Here is a 22,535-nt window from a genome sequence, read left to right as displayed (position 1 = left end):
TAAGGAGCAATTCAGTGTGATGTAATGTGAATAAGGGGCACTACTGTGAGGAGTAACGTTTATAAGGTAAAGTGATACTACTGTGGAATGTAATATGAATTATGGACACTATCGCATTATCAAATGTGAATAAAGTTGCAGTACTGTGTGGTGTAATTGGAATTGGGGTTACTATTGTGTGGCCATGCCCCTTACCAGCAAAAACACGCCCCTTTTTGGGCTGAGCACCAAATGTGCGAACTGTTCCTATTTAAAATATAGGGGGTACAAACACCAAAATAAGGACTGCTATGGGAGAGTGGTGATGGTGCTGGGAAAGAGGTGCAAGGTTAGAGGCGGAACCAGTGGTGGTGGTAGGGGGCACCAGCCAAAATTTTGCCTAGGGCATCATATTGGTTAGGGCCGGCTCTGAGCATCAGATCTGGAGGTTTGGTGCTGTGCAGCCAGGAGATCCTGTCATCCTGGAGCAAGGCCTGGGGGTGTCATGGCTGACCTCTCTTTTTGGCGCACGTGCCATTGTCCCTTTATAAAGTGTTGTAGGGAGGGAGATGGATATTAAATTTATGTCAGAAAAGGGGGGTGGGGGCTTGCCAAATTACTGCCTTTAACAGTGGACAAAAATCTGGTCAGTCCCATAACAGGGCGTCAGTGCACCTTGTGCAGTACTCGCCCCCTGGGTGTCGGCCTTAAATCTGAGCCCCATGGGAAGGGCGGGCAAGAGCACTGGGTGTCTAGGGTGCTACTCAGAGCATCCATAGGATGCTCTGATCGGTAGTACAGATCCCACGGCACTGTAGGAGACATCACGACACAATACGGGAACTGGAAAATGGAGAAGCAGGGCACGGTTTGTGGCAGCGTGTGAGTATGGCTGGTTCCGTCTAGATGTGGGGCAAGAACTAATTGAAAGCCAGCAGTAAGAGGCACCTTTTACTGCTGGTTTTCAATTAGTTTTTGCCCCACATCTAGACTTTGGGGTACATTTACTAAGCAGTGATAAGAGCGGAGAAGTGAGCCAGTGGAGAAGTTGCCCATGGCAACCAATCAGCACTGAAGTAACATCTATAATTTGCATACTATAGAATTATACATAGATGCTGATTGGTTGATGGGGAAATTTCTCCACTGGCTCACTTCTCCGCTCTTATCACTGTTTAGTAAATGTTCCCCTTTGTGTTTTACAAACACTGTAGTCTCAGCAAACACTAGTGTCCATCATTTTTAGGATCGATGCGCCTCTCAGAAAGTGCCCAGATTCCCTCAGGTAAAGTATCTGTTAACAAATCATATAGAGAGGGCGCCTTATAGTGTAAAACCTTCAATTTATTATAAAAAGCACAATACACGGCACAGCAGTATAAATGTAATGCTCATACCAAAACATAACCAATGTGGGCTGGTTACCACATGGCAGAATTGTATAAGTTTCACAGCAATGTCAGGAACACCGCTGCAGGTTGCTTCGGATTCACACTACCTGCTGCTGACCACCACCAGGGGCCAGATCACTGGAGCTGCTGTTACAAGACCACACACGCCGGAGATTTGTAACGTCATCGATCTACGGCATGTGTGGTCCCGTAACAGCAGCTCCAATGATCCGGCCTGCGGCGATCCCTGGTGGTGGTCAGCATTAGATTTATACTGCTGTGCCGTGTATTGTGCTTTTTATAATAAATTTAAGGTTTTGCACTATGAGGCGCCCTCTCTATATGCTTTGTTAACATATATATATATATTTATATATGTATACACACACACACACACACACACACACACACACACACACACACACACACACACACACACACACACTATATATATATGTGTGTGTGTGTGTGTATGTGTAAAGCTATATATCACATACACACAATTGGAAGGGTACACGAACTTGAAGAATAGAAGTGAAATGGGGTGTGGGTGATATGGAAAGCTTCACAAGCCCTCCCTGTGCCATATAGAGTACCTTGACAGCTTCTCTGCGCTGTGCGATGTCACACCCCACAACGCATTCAAAGGGACAGTGTCAGCACACAGAGGCAGGGGAGCTCCGTGAAGACCCCCTCATGACTGACTAATGGTAGGTACACACTAGGCGACGTGCTCTATGAGCGACGTCGCCTAGTGTTTACCCTCCCATGCCAGGGTGGTCGGCAGCAGTGCATATATACTGAGCTATATGATGACCATATTGCTCAGTCACGCCGCGGTCGGGCCGGTATCCGTTCACATGGTCGACCATGTTATGGTCGACAGTCATTAGGTCGACCACTATTGGTCGACATTGACATGGTCAACATGGACACATTGTCGACACATGAAAATGGTCGACACATGAAAGGTCGACACATGAAAAGGTCGACATGAGTTTTTTAACTTTTTTTCCTTTTGGGGAACTTTTCCATACTTTACGATCCACGTGGACTACGATTGGGACGGTAATCTGTGCCGAGCGAAGCGGTAGCGGAGCGAAGGCACCATGCCCGAAGCATGGTGAGCGAAGCGAGCCATGTGAGGGGACACGGTGCACTAATTGGGGTTCCCAGTCACTTTACGCAAAAAACTACACAAAAAAAAGTTAAAAAAACGCATGTCGACCTTTTCATGCGTCGACCATTTTCATGTGTCGACCATGTGTCCATGTCGACCATGTCAATGTCGACCAATAGTGGTCGACCTAATGACTGTCGACCATAACATGGTCGACCATTCATACCGGAACCGGTCGGGCCGTGCAGGCAGCTCTTGGCCGACAGTCCAAATTGAACTGCATGCACGGCCGACTACAAGGGTCATTAACCAACTGGGGAGCCGCAAATTCGCTCGTCGACACCGGCATGCACACTTGCCGAGAAAGTGAACAATGTTGCTCAGGAAGGGTGAAAATGAGCGACGTTGTTCATTTTCTTGGCAAGTGTGTATGCACCTTAAGACCTGTCACCTGAGATATTTAAGATTGAGGTACATAATCTGAATTTTAGTCATGTTTTATGTGATTAAAATATGTGGGTCTGGAGGGTATACTTATGTATTTATATGTATGTTGTATTTCTCATGTTTGTGTGTATATATGTATGTTGTAGTGCAAGATCTGGGTGTGGTATGTGCCAGAGGATAGGGTGGCTGGGAATAAGCTGTCGTGATGGGTTGGGTATGAGTGAAAGGCGGTCAGCATACCTACGTTGGGATCTTGACAGCGGAATGCTGGCAGGGGGAGAGCGCAACAAGCCTTTTGTGGGCTTGCTGTGTTCGCCACGCTGCTGGCTCGCTGCGCTTGCCACAGGTTCCATTCCCACTCTATGGGTGTCGTGGACACCCACGAGTGTGAATTGTCCCTGCTAGTCGGCATGCCGACTGTCAGGACTCTAAGCTGGTGGGATTTAGGGGGAGGTGTTGTGACCGGCGATTTCCTGACCTCCGGTCACATAACTACATCCCGTCGTGATGAATGTAGGGTGATGATGATCAATAATCATCTCTCCTCGGCGGTGCCGTGGACTGCAGTTGTTCCCGCCTTAGCACTGCTTCACTACAGCGCAGCCACAGACTCGATGTGTTTATGTTGAACCACGGGCTGTGGGAGCCAGGAGGACAGTGGCAGGAGTAAAGAAGAGAGAAGGGAAATGGGAAGGGAAATGCTCTCCAGGCATTCTTCCAGTGAGGAACCTAACCAGAGCTACTACCAGCGGCCAATGCTGCAAAGTGTGAATCCCATTAAAAACTGATTATAGATATATACCGTAGATATACTTGCTGTACAATTAATTGCATTACACGGGTCATGGTGTGTGGCTGTGATGGCTTCTGTATTTTATGGTGGTTTGTTGGAGTTCTCTATTTTATATGGGACTTATTACAATGCTCTTTGTATTGTATGGAGGTCACATGGATATGACGGAAACTACCATGTTTTCTTTTTTATTTGGCAGCCACGGATGCTCTCTGTATAATATGAAATTTACTGTAATGCTCTTTGTATTATCTAGCAGTCAATGTAATGCACTCTTTATTATATGGCACTCACTGCAATGCTCTCCGTATTATGTAGCGGTCACTGCGATGCTCTCTGTATTATATGGTGGTCACTGTGATGTTCTCTGCATTATTAATTTAATTAATTTACTGCAGTGGCTAGGTATACTGGATGACACTAATAGAATTATGGAGATACCCAAAGCACAGGCCACACCCCCTATATAGATCACACCCCCTGCAGTGGCACACAATAGGCCTTTCATCATATTCAGCTCCAGGCCCATGTGGACCTTAATCTGGCACTGCCTCTGTAGAGCCAGTTTGTGCAAGTAGAGATTGATTGTTTCTTTTTTGGTGGGGGCCCAAAACAATCCAGTCATTTCAGCCACAGTCGTGTGGCAGACTCTGTTGCTGAAATGATTGGTTTGTTATAGTGTGCATGTCTTGTTTATACAACATAAGGATGGGAGGTCCCAAGGACAATTCCATCTTGCACCTCTTTTTCTTCTTTGAATCATGTGCTGTTTGGGGACTAGTTTTTTAAAGTGCCATGCTGTCTGACACTGCCGTACAACTCCAGGGGTACTGCCGTATAAGTCCAGGCGTACTGCCGTGTAAGTCCAGTCCAGTGGTGCTGTCTTGTGCTGCATCAGTCCAGTGGTGGTGTCTTGTGCTACCATAAGTCCAGTGGTGGTGTCCTGTGCTGTATATTATTTACTCCAAATAAAAGGGTTATATACATTACTTATATGATTATCCAAATAATTTTTACAGGGTTTGCCCTGTGTGGTGTAGGGGTATGCTCGCCTGTGCTGCATATTATGATAGCTTCAAATAAAAAAGGGTTATTATTATCCAAATTAATTTTACAGGCTTTGCCGTGTGTATGTGTTTGGTTTAGGGGTACGCTATCCTGTGTCACCAATACTGTGCGTATATTACATCTGGGCAAATTCCAGCACGTCTGTTAGGGTCTCCTGCCCTGTGCTGCCACGTCGTCATGGCAACCGGGAGACAAGTGCTAGCGGAGTAACCTGAGCGCAGCTGATACTCCGGTTCGGGTCTTTTGCTGTGCAGTGGTTACAGGCTCTGTGCACGGCAGGGGATCCGGTGCTGGTTTTTGTGCTCACAGTCTGTGAGGTCTGAGTGGGGCGTGGACAGCACCTGCTTTATAAGGCCTCTTCTCAGGTTAAGCAGATGCTGCTGAATCTTTGTTGGTTAGTCAGTTCCTGAAAGTTAGCCAGTACTGTGTAGCTTTGTATTTGTTGTTGCTTACTGCAAATAGGCCTGGGGATTTGGTACTACACTCTGCCAATCCAGACCTAGCAGTAAGACTGGAGTCAGTCGTTTAACTTGCTGGGGTTCTTTTACTACTCTGTGAACTTAGCAAGTTTGCGGCTGTATTCTAAGACTTGCCTGCCTAAATCCTGTCTCACTGTGCAAGGTGTCAGGTGTCAGTTTAGTGGCAGTAAGCTGAACCTGTGCACTGCAAGTGAGAATTAGGATTGTGGAGACTCTCCTTGTGTCTATCATTCCATCTCTGACCAAGGAGTTTACTGCCACACCCGTTGGTAACCCTTTAGGGTTTTGCTGTTGCCCTTAGCAACAGCATTTCGGGTTCTCTACGTATTAAAACAACATCTTGCTTTTCCCATCTGAGCATTACTAATACTAGGGAGACACCCAGTTCCTTAGCCTCTGGGCTTCTCTGTTCACTTTGTGTGTATTTTGTTACCCTATCACCTTCTGTGTACGTAATGTCATATTCCCCAGTCTGTCTGTGAGTTCATTTGTTTTGCATACCTATCCGTTCAGACACCAGTACATTCCTGCAGGCACTGGTGTGCATAACAGTTCAAACAACAGTACATTCCTGCAGGCACTGGAGTGCATAACAGTTCTGACACCAGTACATTCCTGCAGGCACTGGTGTGCATAACATATTCAGCAGCCTAATACTCCTGTTGTAATTTTGTGGGAATATGGAGCATACCCCTCAAAATACGTTGCAACAGGTGGTCGATCAGGTGCAGGTCCTGACTCGACAATTGAATGATTTGTCCATTAAAATGCACACCTCCCAGGCCGCTGGCGGAGCTCCCGCAGCAGCAGCACCTTCAGGGGTTAAGGAGCCGAAAGTAAATCTCCCGGATCGTTTTTCTGGAGATCGCTCGCAGTTCTTTTGTTTCAAGGAGAGCTGCAAGCTATACTTCCAGCTTAGGCCTCAGTCTTCTGGGTCGGAGATTCAGCGGGTGGGCATAGTGATTTCCTTGCTACAAGGAGACCCACAGGTCTGGGCATATGGGTTGCAGCCTGACTGTCCGTCGCTTAAAAGTGTTGATGCTTGTTTTACGGCACTGGGCATGTTGTATGATGACCCTGACAAGACGGCCTCAGCCGAGGCTCAGATTTCGATCCTTAAGCAAGGGCGAAGGCCAGTTGAGGTTTACTGTACGGAGTTTCGGAGGTTGGCCCATGATACCCAGTGGAATGACCCAGCCCTGAGACACCAGTACCGAAGAGGTCTTTCTAACCAGATAAAGGACCAACTGGTACAATATCCCTTGCCTGATAGCTTGGATCAGCTCATGCAGTTATCCATCCGGGTGGATAGACGGCTGAGAGAGCGTAGGCTTGAAAGGGAGACTGAGGTTTCCTTCTTTCCCAAGGGAACCTCAGACTCTGAGGAATTTTCCGAGGAGCCTATGCAGATTGGGGCTACCAAGACGCGGAGGAGACAGCAGGGGTTGTGTTTGTACTGTGGGAATAAAGGTCATGTGGTAGTATCATGCCCAGAAAAGCCGGAAAACTTCAGGGCCTGAGGGTGATGGGAAATATCCTGTCAGGCCAGAAGTCAGAATTTCCCAAGAAGACTTTTATCATTCCGGTGACCTTGAAGATCCTCGGTCAAACTGTCAAGACTGAGGCCTTTGTGGACAGTGGGGCCGACGGGGTTTTTATGGACCGCCAATTCGCCCTGAAACACTCTGTTCCCTTAGTACCCTTGGCATCGGAAATTGAGATTTGTGGGTTAAACGGGGAATCATTATCCCAAGGTAAAATTACCTCTTGCACTAGCCAGATTTCTTTGTTTATTGGAGCCACACACTCTGAAAAATTGTCCTTTTATGTGACTGTCTGTACTTTTGCCCCATTGGTGTTGGGGTTACCCTGGTTAAGGGCCCACAATCCTCAATTTGACTGGGTCTCTGGGGAGATTCTTAGTTGGGGTACTGATTGTTTCAGGAGTTGCTTGAGCCTTCCAGTCAGGCTCTCGCAGCTAAGTTTGCCAGGATTGCCAGGGTGTTATGCAGATTTTGCGGACGTGTTCTCCAAAAAAGTTGCAGAGGTACTACCTCCCCATCGCCCCTATGACTGTGCCATTGATTTGTTGCCAAATGCTAAGCTTCCCAAGAGCAGGTTGTACTCCCTGTCACGTACTGAGACTCAGGCTATGGCAGAGTACATTCAGGAGAACTTGGCTAAGGGATTTATCAGACCTTCACAGTCTCCAGTTGGGTCGGGGTTCTTCTTCGTGGGTAAAAAGGATGGTTCGTTGCGACCCTGCATCGACTTCAGGGAATTGAACCGTATCACGAGTAAAAACTCATACCCACTGCCCCTCATTTCGGTCTTGTTTGACCAGCTTCGTACTGCCACCATTTTTTCTAAGATTGACCTACGCGGTGCGTACAATCTAATCCGAATAAGAGAGGGGGATGAATGGAAGACTGCCTTTAATACCCACTCAGGGCATTATGAATATTTGGTGATGCCTTTTGGGCTCTGTAATGCCCCGGCAGTCTTCCAGGATTTCATGAATGATGTGCTCAGGGAATATTTGGATAGATTCTTAGTTGTATACTTAGATGACATCCTAATCTTCTCCCATTCCCTGGAGGAACATCGGAAGCATGTACGCTTAGTCCTCCAGAAACTCAGAGACCACCGGCTTGGGGCGAAGCTGGAGAAGTGCGAATTTGAAGTTCAGCAAATCGCATTTCTAGGATATATTATCTCCCCAGAAGGTTTCCAAATGGAGGGTTCCAAGGTACAGGCAGTCCTGGATTGGGTGCAGCCCACTAGTTTGAAGGCACTTCAGCGTTTCCTGGGCTTTGCAAATTTTTATAGACGATTTATCGCTGGATTTTCGTCTATAGTGGCGCCCTTGGTGGCACTCACTAAGAAAGGGGCGGATGTTGCTCACTGGTCTTGTGAGGCTAAAGCGGCTTTAGCCCGTCTCAAAAGGGCATTTGTATCGGCCAAGGTGCTGCGACACCCAGATCCAGAGCGTCCTTTTGTGGTGGAGGTGGATGCCTCTGAGATGGGTATTGGGGCAGTGCTTTCTCAGATGGGAGTGTCTGATAATCGCCTTCATCCCTGTGCTTACTTTTCCCGTAAATTTTCGCCTGCCGAGATGAATTATGACGTGGGTAACCGGGAATTGTTGGCTATTAAGGATGCACTCGAGGAGTGGAGACACTGGCTTGAGGGGGCTAAGTTTGTGGTCTCAATTCTCACCGACCATAAGAATCTGGCATATTTAGAGTCAGCGAAGCGTCTCAATGCCAGGCAGGCACGATGGGCTTTGTTTTTTTCTCGCTTTAATTTTTTGATAACATATCGCCATGGGTCAAAAAACATCAAGGCTGATGCGCTCTCGCAGAGTTTTGCTTCAATCCAGGAGACCACCGAGGAGCCGTTGCCCATTGTGTCCCCATCATGTATTAAAGTGGGCATTACCCAGGACCTCTTATCATTAGTCCTTAGAGCACAGGAGCAGGCTCCTCCAGACCTTCCGGTAGGTCTTTTGTTTGTGCCTCCTAGGTTAAGACAGCGAGTGTTCCTGGAATTCCATGCCAAGAAGTCGGCAGGTCACCCGGGTATTGCCAGAACTCGGGAGTTGCTATCTAGGGCGGTGTGGTGGCCCTCGGTGGCTAAGGATGTGGATCAGTGGGTTCGGGCATGTGACATCTGTGCCCGAAATAAGACTCCTAGAGGGGTTCCTGTTGGCCCATTACATCCACTCTCTATCCCATCTAAGCCATGGACCCACATTTCAATGGATTTTGTGGTGGACTTGCCCAAATCCTCGGGGATGACAGCCATCTGGGTTGTCGTTGACAGGTTTTCGAAGATGGCGCACTTCGTTCCACTGGTTGGGCTGCCATCGGCCAGACGCCTGTCTGAATTATTTATGCTGCATGTTGTGCGTCTCCACGGGTTGCCACTTGATGTGGTCTCTGACCGCGGATCCCAGTTTGTGGCCAAATTCTGGAGGGCATTTTGTTCCGATCTCCAGATTTCTGTCAGCTTGTCGTCAGGCTACCATCCGCAGTCTAATGGGCAGACTGAAAGGGTGAACCAGTCCTTGGAGCAGTTCCTCAGGTGTTATGTCTCCAAGTGTCAGACTGACTGGGTTGCTCATCTGTCCATGGCGGAGTTTGCCTATAACAACGCGGCTCACTCTGCTACAGGGATCTCTCCCTTCCTTTGTGTGTATGGGCATCATCCTAAGGCCAATTCTTTTGACCCCCTGGACTCCACGCCTGGTGGTTCCTCTGTGGTTTCGGTCCTTAGAGGTATTTGGCGGAAAGTGAAGAAAGCCCTTGTGTCTGTGTCATTAGTGACCAAAAGGGTTTTTGATAAGCGGAAAAGACCCTGCAGCTTCAAATTAGGAGACTTCGTCTGGTTGTCTACCAAGAATTTGAAGTTGAGACAGCCATCTCATAAGTTAGGCCCCCGGTTCATCGGCCCTTATAAGATCACCAGGGTTATCAATCCGGTGGCATTTCAGTTAGATCTGCCCCGTTCTTTGGGTATCAATAAAACATTTCATTGTTCCCTTTTAAAACGGGCGATTAGTAATCCTTCTTCCAGTGGAAGACCTTCCCCTCTTCTGATACGTGGCCAGAGGGAGTTTGTTGTTGAAAGGATTCTTGACTCCAAGATGGTTCGGGGTCGGCTGTCATTTTTGGTGCACTGGAAGGGGTATGGCCTGGAGGAGCGGTCGTGGGTGCGCAGTTGTGATCTTCATGCCCCCAGACTGATACGCTCTTTCTTCTCGCAGTTCCCCCGATAAACCCGGTGGTAGGGGTTCTTTGACCCCTCGTCAGAGGGGGGGTACTGTTAGGGTCTCCTGCCCTGTGCTGCCACGTCGTCATGGCAACCGGGAGACAAGTGCTAGCGGAGTAACCTGAGCGCAGCTGATACTCCGGTTCGGGTCTTTTGCTGTGCAGTGGTTACAGGCTCTGTGCACGGCAGGGGATCCGGTGCTGGTTTTTGTGCTCACAGTCTTTGAGGTCTGAGTGGGGCGTGGACAGCACCTGCTTTATAAGGCCTCTTCTCAGGTTAAGCAGATGCTGCTGAATCTTTGTTGGTTAGTCAGTTCCTGAAAGTTAGCCAGTACTGTGTAGCTTTGTATTTGTTGTTGCTTACTGCAAATAGGCCTGGGGATTTGGTACTACACTCTGCCAATCCAGACCTAGCAGTAAGACTGGAGTCAGTCGTTTAACTTGCTGGGGTTCTTTTACTACTCTGTGAACTTAGCAAGTTTGCGGCTGTATTCTAAGACTTGCCTGCCTAAATCCTGTCTCACTGTGCAAGGTGTCAGGTGTCAGTTTAGTGGCAGTAAGCTGAACCTGTGCACTGCAAGTGAGAATTAGGATTGTGGAGACTCTCCTTGTGTCTATCATTCCATCTCTGACCAAGGAGTTTACTGCCACACCCGTTGGTAACCCTTTAGGGTTTTGCTGTTGCCCTTAGCAACAGCATTTCGGGTTCTCTACGTATTAAAACACAACATCTTGCTTTTCCCATCTGAGCATTACTAATACTAGGGAGACACCCAGTTCCTTAGCCTCTGGGCTTCTCTGGTCACTTTGTGTGTATTTTGTTACCCTATCACCTTCTGTGTACGTAATGTCATATTCCCCAGTCTGTCTGTGAGTTCATTTGTTTTGCATACCTATCCGTTCAGACACCAGTACATTCCTGCAGGCACTGGTGTGCATAACAGTTCAAACAACAGTACATTCCTGCAGGCACTGGAGTGCATAACAGTTCTGACACCAGTACATTCCTGCAGGCACTGGTGTGCATAACAACGTCCCATGTTGTTTGTGCCGTACACTTGTGTCGCTTAGCTTAGTCATACAGCTACCTCATTGCACCTCTTTTTCTTCTTTGCATGATGTGCTGTTTGGGGTCTAGTTTTTTAAAGTGCCATCCTGTCTGACACTACAGTGCCACTCCTAGATGGGCCAGGTGTTTGTGCCACACACTTGTGTCGCTTAGCTTAGCCATATAGCTACCTCATTGCACCTCTTTTACTTCTTTTCATGATGTGGCCTAGTTTTTTTAAGTGCCATCCTGTCTGCAACTGCAGTGCCACTCCTGATGTGCCAGGTGTTTGTGCCGCACACTTGTGTCGCTTAGCTTAGTCATACAGCGACCTCGGTGCAACTTTTAGGCCTAAAAACAATACTGTGAGGTGTTCAGAATAGACTGGAAATGAGTGGAAATTAATGTTATTGAGGCTAATAATACTGTAGGTTCCAAATTACCCCCAAATTCTGTGATTGTAGCTGTTTTTTTCAAAATTCATCCAGATCCAAAACCAAAACACGAAAGGGTGGCTTTGGCAAAACCAAGCCAAAACCAAAACACGAGCGGGGAATTAGAACCAAAACCAAAACACGAAAAGTGCCCGCCACACATCTCTAGTTAAAAGCCGGTCAAAATGACGAACACCAGGGCCGGATTATATTAGGAGGGCTGTCGCTACTCACACAGGTTTCAGGAAGTCCTGCTGCTGGGAGCCGGGCCTCTGTCATGCTTATACCCCTTTTCCACCTACGAGCACGGGTAGCAGCCGGGAGCCTGACACGGGAGCTACCGCCTGCTGCGACCCGTGCTCGGCCCCTTTCCCATCAGCAGTCACAACCCGGCATATGCCGGGTTGGTGACGCTTCTAGTGACGCGGCAGGGGCGGCGCAGGGAGATCACATGATCTCCCAGCGCCGCCCTTCCATACAGTGTAAACCCTACCCGGATCATTCCCGTGTCCTACCCAGGTAGATAGCCGGGTAGGATTCACGGGTCACTTACACTTTTCCACTTACAAACAACACGGGTAAATGCGCGCCCCCGTGCATTTACCCGTGTTTTTTGAGCTAGTGGAAAAGGGGTATAAGTGTGTGTTTATGTGTGTGGCTCAGATACATGCAGTGAGGTAAATTGCTCAGGAGGCACTGGCTAGTACCAGAGTCAGATTTACATACAATATATGAGCCCAAGGGTTCATGTGGGCATTATACACAGGTGCAGCAGTATATACTGCTGGGAATTTGGTTAGCTTTGATCAGAGATGTCCAGAGAAGATAGGCGGGAGGGGCACTGCCTCACTTGTCATAGTGTTTTTACTCCAGAGTTTTTACTATAAAGAGGATCAGAATAATACAAAGAAGATATTTTTAATATAGTTTTTGTATTTTTCATATACTTTATATAGTCGAACCTCTGGCATATACGTTGGTAAGCCAACCTCACTGCACGTCAGTGCTGTGTGTAGCATTAAACTTTTATAAATCTAGATGCTGTATATCTATAATGGGCAGGCTATAATGATGCTGCACTATATACACCAGTACTGGCACGTGCAAGCTCACCAGTCCCTGCACAGCTCCCGGCCAGTTTGGGGGGTAGAGAACACCAGTAGCCACCAGCAGCTGGCAGGAGGGGTCTGGGCATGGCCTGTCCGGGAGGGGCGAGCACAGGACCCCATCCCTCCATTGGCACGCAGTATATATAATGCAGCTAAGCTGGTTATCTGCCAACTCCTCACCCACATCATCTGCAGCCCCAGCACCAACCCCTCCTCCTCCCGGTCACTGCGCTGCTCACCCGACACAGGATCTCACCTCTTCCTGCCAAACTGATTCACCTTCTCCTTCCACCGGTAAGTGGCCACACATGTCCCTGATGCCTGCGCTCTGAGCGCGGCGGGACTATCTGGTGGTTCCTGCATCCATTTCCTGGTTACTGCTACTACTTGCTGCTAAGTCTAGGAGTGGCAGGTAAACCTGGGGTTGCAGCATAGTATATGGAGGAGGGGGTGCAGAGTATGTGGTACATGGCGTGAGCAGAATATGGAGGAGTGCGTGTCATGTATATAGCGGGCACTATATGGAGGGGAATAGAGGTGCAGTGTGTATATAGGGGCAGTATATGGTGGGGGGGGGGCGTAGTGTACATAAGTAGTGTGTGTGTGTGTGTGTGTGTGTGTGTGTGTGTGCGTGTCTACAGTATATTGAAAAAATCTGCATCTCTCTCTCCATTATCCCTGTCTGACCCTACCATTCCACTCTCTCCCCAGTCCCTATCTAGAGTTTGCAGGTGATAAGGACGCAGTGCTGGTCAGGGGTTATAGCAGGGGAAGAGAAAGGGGGAAAGCTTGGAGATGTGTCCTGAGAGTTGTGTAGAGAGGAGAGATATCATACAGTTAGAGGCGGAAAGACTGGGGGTTAGTGGATGGGAATTGGAAAGAGGAGAGAGGTAGAAAAGGGAAGTCTGTGACGGTTATGGCTGGATCCAAGGGGGTGATCGTCCTTGGTCCCCCACACATTAGGGGCCCCCACACTCTCCCTCTGAATCGCGCATGCCGCCGGCACTGAGATTGGAGCACAGTATGATTCAGCTGTGTCTCTGATTTCCCCAGTCCCTGCCCGCCGAGGTACTGCTGCAGCCAGTCTCTTGTGAGTCGCGGGATTGCAGGTTTACACTCACCGCCACGGCTGCTGGGATTGGTGTGACGTTCAGGAGTCCATGAGTGAGGCGACGTCATTTTACGCTGAGCTCCTTCCTCAGCGCCGCCGCCACCGGTAGTGTGTGACTGGCAGTGGGCGGCTTTGTGGTGTGTGTTGCAGCGCCAACAGTGGTGCAAGTAGAAAAAATGTCTTATAGGTACTGTGTGCGCACGCCGAAGGTGCGCATGCTAAAAAAATGTGTGTGGCCAAATGCCACATGGGGCATGGCCAATGAAAATGGGGGCGTGATACACATATGGGGGGGAGGGGCAGATACACGTATGACCCCAATAGTGCCAGATACACGTTGTCCCACAGCGCCAGATATACATTGCCCCACAGTGCCAGATATACATTGCCCCACAGTGCCAGATATACATTGCCCCACAGTGCCAGATACACAGTGCCTCACTGTGACAGATGCACATTGCCTCACTGTGACAGATACACAAATGCCCCCAGAGTGCCAGATATACATTACCTCACAGTGCCAGATATACATTGCCTCACAGTGCCAAATACACAAATGCCCCAACTGTGTCAGATATACATTGCCCCCCAGTGCCAGATACAGAAATGCCCCAAGAGTGCCAGATATGCCCCCAGTGCCAGATACACATGTCCCCCCAGTGCCAGATATGCCCTCAGTGTCATATATGCCCCCAGTGCCAGATGCACATTTCCTGCAGTGCCAGATATGGCCACAGTGCCAGATACACATGTCCCCCCATTGCCAGATATGCCCCCAGTGCCAGATACACATGTCCGCCCAGTGCCAGATATGCCCCCAGTGCCAGATATGCCCCCAGTGCCAGATACACATGTCCCCCCCAGTGCCAGATATGCCCCAAGTGCCAGATACACATGTCCCCCCAGTGCCAGATACACATGTCCCCTCCAGTGCCAGATATGCCCCCAGTGCCAGATATGCCCCCAGTGCCAGATATACATGTCCCCCGCAGTGCCAGATATGCCCACAGTGCCAGATACACATGTCCCTCCAGTGCCAGATATGCCCCCAGTGCCAGTTATGCCCCCAGTGCCAGATACACATGTCCCCCAAGTGCCAGATATGCCCCCAGTGCCAGGTATACAGGCCCCCTCCCCTTCCCCTGCTGCTCACCGCTGCTGCTGTCCCATGTGTGTGTGAGGGGAGGAGAGCGCAGCCTGCGCCTCTCCTGCCCCTCAGTCTCCGGCGGCGGTGCGAGTGTCTTCCTTCAATTCAGCGCCGATCCATGAGCCAATCAAAGCTCGCGGTCCGGCAGCCTTGGCTTGGGAGGGAGCGGCGAGGAGTGGCGGCCCGTCGGCAGTGGGTACAGCGTACCCACGGCTAAATTCTGAAAGGTATGCCGTACCCACCTGTAACCGCCCACTTGCATCGCTGAGCGACGAACACCCTGCGTAGAACAGATCATCTGCATCGCCGGAAACAAGGTAGAATTGGCTATAGGCTGCAGGATTTTTTGTGATGTCATGGCAAGCACAGATAATTGATAAAGCAGACATATATAGACAAGTTCCCTAGTTCCCGGTGCGTGGCCCCTCCCCTGGACCAGCCACTTCACCATGAGCAGCCCCGGACACCATTAGCATGATCCGTCCCTCCTTTTATCCCAGCACCCAGCGTGGTCCACTAATCAGACTCCTAAACTTGATCCAGTTGTTGTGGAACATAAGGTCGGAGCATGCTCAGAGAGCCTGTTATATCTGGAGATCATGCTGGGACTTGTAGTTCCACAACAGAATTAGATGTACTCAGGTTAAACAGTGATGTCAGAGGATACAATGTTACTGCTGAGAGGGGAGTGTGTATTTGGGGTATCACTAAGACACAGAGGGGGGCAGGGCCATCTTAACAGCAGTGTAGGCCCTTGGGAACAGCAATGCACTGGGGCCCCTACCCATCCTCCAGCGGTAGGGGTGGGGGGTGCTATCAGCGGCAGCTTTGATGTCCCGCGGGTGGTAGGTAGTGTTCTTTCTTCCGCTCCACATGTAGGACCTGGAGCAGTAATCTCTGTGTCACACGCCATAGGCGGCGTTTACCGCGCTTACCCCTGCATGCCTGCTGGTCTGTGTTGCGGCCTCCGCCTTCGTTGGTCCACGGGCTCCGGCGCCTGGCTGGCGCGGCTCCCGGCGGTTCCCCGGGGCAGGGGCGCCGCCATGACACCCGGCATCACGTGGGCGGGGAGCAGGTGACGTCATCGGACTGTTCCGCCAATCCAGCGGAGGCAGGAGATTCAAAGGCAGACGCCGGGCAGCGCCTCGGCGCCTGAGTATCGTCTTTTCCTCTGAAGTGGATGCCAGTGCTTCTGTTCTCGGCGGATCTCTCTGCAGCACACCCCAGTGTCTCCGACATTTCCAGGTGTCAGTTGTTGCACAGCTTCCAGCGTTCCCAGCCGCTGCTGGGTTCCATTGCGCTCTTGTCACCAGTGCTTCTTGGAGTCAGCATGGGCTGCAGGTTAAACGTCGCTCTCAAGTTATACAAGTCCTCAGTGTCTTTAACCCTCGCTCTCAAGTTATACAAGTCCTCAGAGTCTTTAACCCTCGCTCTCCAGTTATACAAATCTTCAGTGTCTTTAACCACCGCTCTCAAGTTCTTCAAATCATCAGTGTCTTCAACCACCGCTCTCCAGTTCTTCAAATCATCATTGTCTTTAACCACCGCTCTCCAGTTCTTCAAATCATCAGTGTCTTTAACCACCGCTCTCAAGTTCTTCAAATCATCAGTGTCTTTAACCACCGCTCTCAAGTTCTTCAAATCATCAGTGTCTTCAACCACCGCTCTCCAGTTCTTCAAACCATCAGTGTCTTTAACCACCGCTCTCAAGTTCTTCAAATCATCAGTGTCTTTAACCACCGCTCTCAAGTTCTTCAAATCATCAGTGTCTTTAACCACCGCTCTCAAGTTCTTCAGTTACCAGTATCTTTTACCATCACTCACAAGTACTTCCTGGACATTTCTCCATACGCTCCTTCTCTGTTATGTGACATTGTGTTGCTCTTTTCCTGCAATAAAGTCCTTTAATATTTTCACCAAGCTTTACTGTCAGAGTCCTGTATGAGGAAGACTTATATCAAGCCATCCCTGTTCCGACCCAGCTGTGGTTCCTCTCCCCTACCATCGGGAGAACCCCCGAGTTCACAACACCCCCAACCTAGGTCAGTGACAGTATACTCAGGCCTCATGGACCCGGGGGATCGGAGCCCAGAGGCAAGTACCATCCAGGACTTGATTTCTCGAGTACAAAGTCAGGAAGCAGCACAGGGCCAGGTGATGCATTATCTCCAGGAATTATCTGGCCGGCTGGATCAAATTCAGACTTCTCTGGCTTCAGTAGTACCGGTCCCAGCTCCAGTACCCGCTCCAGTGGTTGTCTCTAGTAATATTCCATCCTCCTCTGGAACCAGGTCACGCCTTCAGCTCCCTACTACTTCTCGCTATAATGGGAATCCAAAGAATTGCCGTGGTTTTCTCAATCAGTGCGAGGTACATTTTGAACTGCTTTCACATAATTTCCCTACTGATCGGTCCAAGGTGGCATACATTATTTCTTTGCTCGAGGGTTCAGCGTTGGATTGGGTGTCTCCGTTATGGGAGCGATCTGATCCATTGGTTTCTAGTTACACCAATTTCATTACATCATTCCGGAGGATCTTTGATGAGCCCGGCAGGACGACCACTGCCTCTGCAGACTTGCTTCGTGTCCAACAGGGCTCTCGTTCAGTAGGACAGTATGTGATTAATTTTCAGACCATAGCCTCAGAACTGCGCTGGAATAATGATGCCCTTCGGGCTGCCTTTTGGAACGGGCTCTCCGATCGTCTAAAGGACGGGTTGGTCACTAGAGACTTGCCGGATCCTTTAGAACAGTTGATCTCGCTCTGTGTAAAGGTGGATCTTCGCATGCAGGAACGAGGTGGCGAACGTAGTCGGTCAGATCGATCAAGGGTCCGATCTCTTCCGTCTAAGCAAACGATTATTCCAAGTCCCGATGAACCCATGCAGATTAATCGATCCCGGCTTTCCCCAGAAGAACGTCAGCGTCGTCGTGAGGGTAGACTCTGCCTCTACTGTGGAGCCGCGGATCACTTTCTCAAGTTTTGCAAGTCTCGCCCGGGAAACAGGCAGTCATAGCTTGTTCCGGAGGAGTCGAGCTAGGAGTTTCTTCTAAACCTTCTCCGCCAGTGGACTGTTTACTCTCCGTGTCTCTGTTCTCCGAGTCAATAGCCAAACCCGTTAAGGCTCTGCAGGACTCAGGGGCTGCAGGGAATTTTATTTCCCTTTCCTGTGGCCTGGATCTGGGTTGTCAGCTACGGTCGGTCGAACGACCTATTACGTTGACTGCTATCAACGGTACCCAAATTTCTAACGGTCTGATTTCAAGTCGTACAGTACCAATCAAACTGCAAGTGGGAGCCCTGCATCAAGAACACCTAGAGTTCCTAGTGATTCTGGAGATGCCCCACGATCTGGTTCTTGGCCTTCCGTGGCTTAAACTTCACAACCCTCACGTCGACTGGAGTTCGACACAAATAACATCTTGGAGTTCTTTTTGTCATTCAAATTGTCTCACCCCAGTCTATCCGCTCCGTGTATCCTCCAAGTCAGATGAAGGGCTCATTCCGGAGGCCTATCGGGAGTTTTCTGACGTGTTCTCGGAGCAAGCGACCGATCAGCTACCACCGCACAGACCCTGGGACTGCCCCATTAAGCTCATTCCAGGGAAAATGCCACCTCGGGGTCGCACTTATCCCTTATCATTGCCCGAGACCCAAGCTATGTCGGACTATATCAAGTCTAATCTACAGAAAGGATTCATCCGCCCCTCTACGGGTTTCTTTTTTGTGAAGAAGAAGGACGGAGGGCTGAGACCATGCATTGACTATCGTGGTCTAAATTATGTCACCATTAAGAATAAGTATCCTTTGCCGCTCATTACGGAGCTTTTTGATAGAGTTCGCGGAGCCCGAGTTTTCACCAAGCTTGATTTAAGGGGGGCTTATAATTTGATACGTATCCAACAGGGGGACGAATGGAAGACGGCCTTCAATACCAGGGACGGGCATTACGAGTATCTGGTAATGCTGTTTGGCCTCAGCAACGCCCATGCCGTCTTCCAGGGATTCATTAACGAAGTCTTTCGGGATATGCTATACCTAAGTGTAGTGGTATATTTAGATGACATTCTGATATTTTCTAAAAATCTCTCAGAGCACAGAATACAGGTCAAAGAGGTACTTCTTCGATTACGAGAGAATCATCTTTATGGCAAGATTTCCAAATGTTCTTTTGAGGTTCCTTCTATTCCATTTCTTGGTTACATCATTTCGGGCACGGAGCTTCGTATGGATCCAGAGAAACTCACTGCCATCCGGGACTCGGCTCAGCCTCTTTCCTTGAAAGCGGTACAACGATTTCTGGGCTTTGCAAATTACTACCGGAAATTCATAAAGGGATTCTCTACCATCGTGGCACCTATTACTGCTCTAACCAAGAAGGGTTCTGACCCAAGTCATTGGTCCTCCGAAGCTGTAGCAGTGTTCGCTCAGTTAAAGGCAGCCTTTATGTCTGCTCCAGTACTTCAACAACCAAATTTTTCAAAACCATTCTTCTTGGAGGTTGATGCTTCCTCAGTAGGCATAGCTGCCGTGCTTTCGCAGTACGCTCCAGATGGGAAGTTACATCCATGTGGTTTCCATTCTCGCAAATTCTCTCCTGCGGAACAGAATTACACCATTGGAGACAAAGAGCTTTTGGCAATAAAATCTGCCTTGGAGGAATGGAGATATCTTTTGTAAGGTGCTAAACACCTAATTACAATTTTCACTGATCATAAGAATTTGCTGTACCTCAAGACGGCCCAGTGCTTGAATCCTCGTCAAGCTAGATGGGCGCTCTTCTTTACCCGGTTTTCGTTTGTTATTAAGTACCGGGCTGGGACTTTTAACAACAAGGCTGATGCCATATCCCGTTCCTTAACAGCTTCGGATGAGGAGAATTCAGTTGAGAAGGCTTTGATTCTCAGTCCAGTTTCTATGTCAGCGGCTGTGGCCGGAGAGGCTCCAGCCACGTGGGAAATGGCCGCCGCGGCACTGAAGGGGTTAACCCCTAGTGCCCGGCGCCATTTTACAGACAATGGGCGCTTGGCGCCAGGTTTAAATTACTGTGGGCGCTAGGCGCCGTGTTTTATAAATATGTAATTTTTTTTATTTTTTATGATGTGCCGTGGTCCCGGACCTCTCCGGAGACCACGGCAGTGAGGGCAGCCCCCGGCGCGCTGAGCAGAGTGTGCGCGCCGGGGGAGAGGGGAGCCACTGACCGCCAGAGTCCGGGAACTCCGCTCCCGGCAGCGGTCAGTGCAGCCCCGGGCGCACTAGCTGTGTGCGCGCCGGGGAGAAGGGAGAGCCGCTGCAGGCGGGAGATCCACTCCCGCTGCAGCGCTCTCTGTGTGTGCCGCCGCTGGGGGCCGGGAGCTCTGCTCCCGGCGCCTCAGCCCATCGGAGGTGGCCAGCCGCGGCAGCCGGGACGAACGTCCCGGGCTGCTGGGCGGCAAGGGGGGTGCGCCGCAGCCCAGCTCCCCGCCGGATGCTGCAGCGAGGCCACAGATCCAGCGCCGCATACAGGGGACCGGGCTAGCCGGCTCCCTGGCGGCGGGGGGATGAGTAGGTTGGTAAGTGCTGGGGTCCGGGAGCTACGCTCCCGGCACCTCAGCGCTGAAACAAGCCAGAGCCACAGCGGCCGGGACAAGTATCCCGGGCCGCTGGGCTTCGGATAAGGGGGGTGCGCCGCTACATGCGACGAGGCCACAAAGTGAGTGCCCCACTGGGGGGACAGGGAGCGCCAGCTCCCTGGATCCCAGAGGCAGGCAGACAGGCTGGAGGATGGGGGAAGCCAGCCCCATACCTCCAGCACAGACAGAGTCCTAGCAGCCAGGCTGCAGGACTAGGGGACAGGATGTAAAAAGAAAAACAAAGACATTGTTTTAAATGTAATAACATGTACAGTGTGTTTTAAATGTGATGTATTTAAAGGTAAATTGCACTTACTTGGTTGTGTGTCCCAGGAGGGGGGAATCCATGGCTGTGCAGGCTGATGGATTCTCCCAGACCTTTTCCCCAAAAACTGAATACTTTCCCATCCAGCCTCACACTTTAAAGGGGCATTGGGAGAAAGAGAAGAAGCTCAGCTGTGAAACAAGCTGAGTGGTTTTCTGGAGCTCCATGGAGATCACCCGTAGTGGACCGGAAACCTGGACCGGGGAGCCAGGCTGCCCAGCTCTGGAGCCCAAATCCAGGCTGCAGGCAGTGAGCTGGGTCCCGGGCAGGTTTCTGGAAGTCAGTTTTAGGAGGGAAAACTTCCCCCAGCCTAGACTGAACGGCACCGGGGCGTATCCTGATCCTCCAGGATGGGACAGTCAAAGGAGAACGACCACTCCCCACTGTCCATAGGGAACAATGTTAGCTGTGCATGTGACCAAGGCATGCACAGCTCATGGGTAAACATTGATTGGTTGTACACCACAGGGCGGGCTTACCCCCTGTGGTAATGGGTATTGGAGTGGGATAAAAGGAGGGCAGTTGGCCCATAGAGATTGTATTGTACCATCTTTATTCTGCTGAAACATCTGATTGTATGCTGTTGCCCCTAGCAATAGGGAGGAGCCTTTTTAAAGGTTATTATCATTGAGCAAATAAACATCATTGCCTCAAGAAGACTGCTTCATCTTGTGACCTACAGGGTTAGGCCAAACCTAGCCCCGTCCTCCGGCTGTCCAGGGAAGCACCTAAACGTCTCCAAGTTCCGCCTTCCGCCAGCTACCGGTAGAGGCCTAGCAAGTGGCTAGTGGGGATTCGTCAACACCACACAGGTGTGGTAAGGCAGTGCGTCGGCACATACAGAGCAGAACCGTGGTTCCAAACGCCACGGCAGGTTAGGAGTTTGGTGGTGGCAGCATAAACCCGCCCACAACGCAGTGGGTGGAGTCAGTAACAGGCGGTTACTGACGGTAAGCGGGAATCCCCTATGTGGTCAGGCCTCGTGTGACCTAACCTTCCAATCTGTGCGCAGGAGACGGGACGCGAAAGCGGCGAGTGCTTTCGTACGGGACCGTCCTGTCACAGAAATTGTTGGCATAGCGGTGGGATTATCCCAGGCTGCTTTTCATCACCCGATTGGAGAAGCCGAGTTACTCAGGAGAGGAGTAACTGCAGCGCAGGATAACGCACAAGATGGCGGAATTCAGCGCAATGTCCAAGGATGATCTGGAGATCGTATGCCAGGAGAAGGGTGTGGATATCCCTTTCAACGCGTCCAGAAGCGTCATGCAGGCGGCGCTCAGGAGCTGGGAGGAGTCCCATCGGGCGGAGGTGGAAAGCACTGACGGCGTCAGCATCGCAGAGGACGGCCCACCAGTGGACCTTCGTACAGAACCAGTGAGATCCACAAGCCCCACCCTCTCTCACAGCAGCCATGTTTCCCAGCAATCCCTAGCAGGGCCAGGATCCCAACGTCCCAGGGGGGGCGGCCCGGATACCCTAGCAGATCGGCTAGCGGAATTGGGGGAAAGGGCAACGGAGCAAGAGAGCTTGATCATCATCCAGATGTGGCGTGATGAGCGGGCACCACAGGCCGTGGTACCCCGGGAGCCATTGTCATCTTTTGTGCACAGATCAGGACGAGTTCAGTTTGCCAAGTTTGCAGACAGTGATGGGGACATTGATGGACATTTGCAAGTTTTTGAAAGGACTTGTAAA

This window comes from Pseudophryne corroboree, chromosome 10 (assembly GCF_028390025.1).
Source record: "Pseudophryne corroboree isolate aPseCor3 chromosome 10, aPseCor3.hap2, whole genome shotgun sequence".
Classification (NCBI taxonomy): Eukaryota; Metazoa; Chordata; class Amphibia; order Anura; family Myobatrachidae; genus Pseudophryne; species Pseudophryne corroboree.
The sequence above is the reverse complement of the archived record's forward strand: the minus strand, read 5'-3'. Positions refer to the sequence as shown.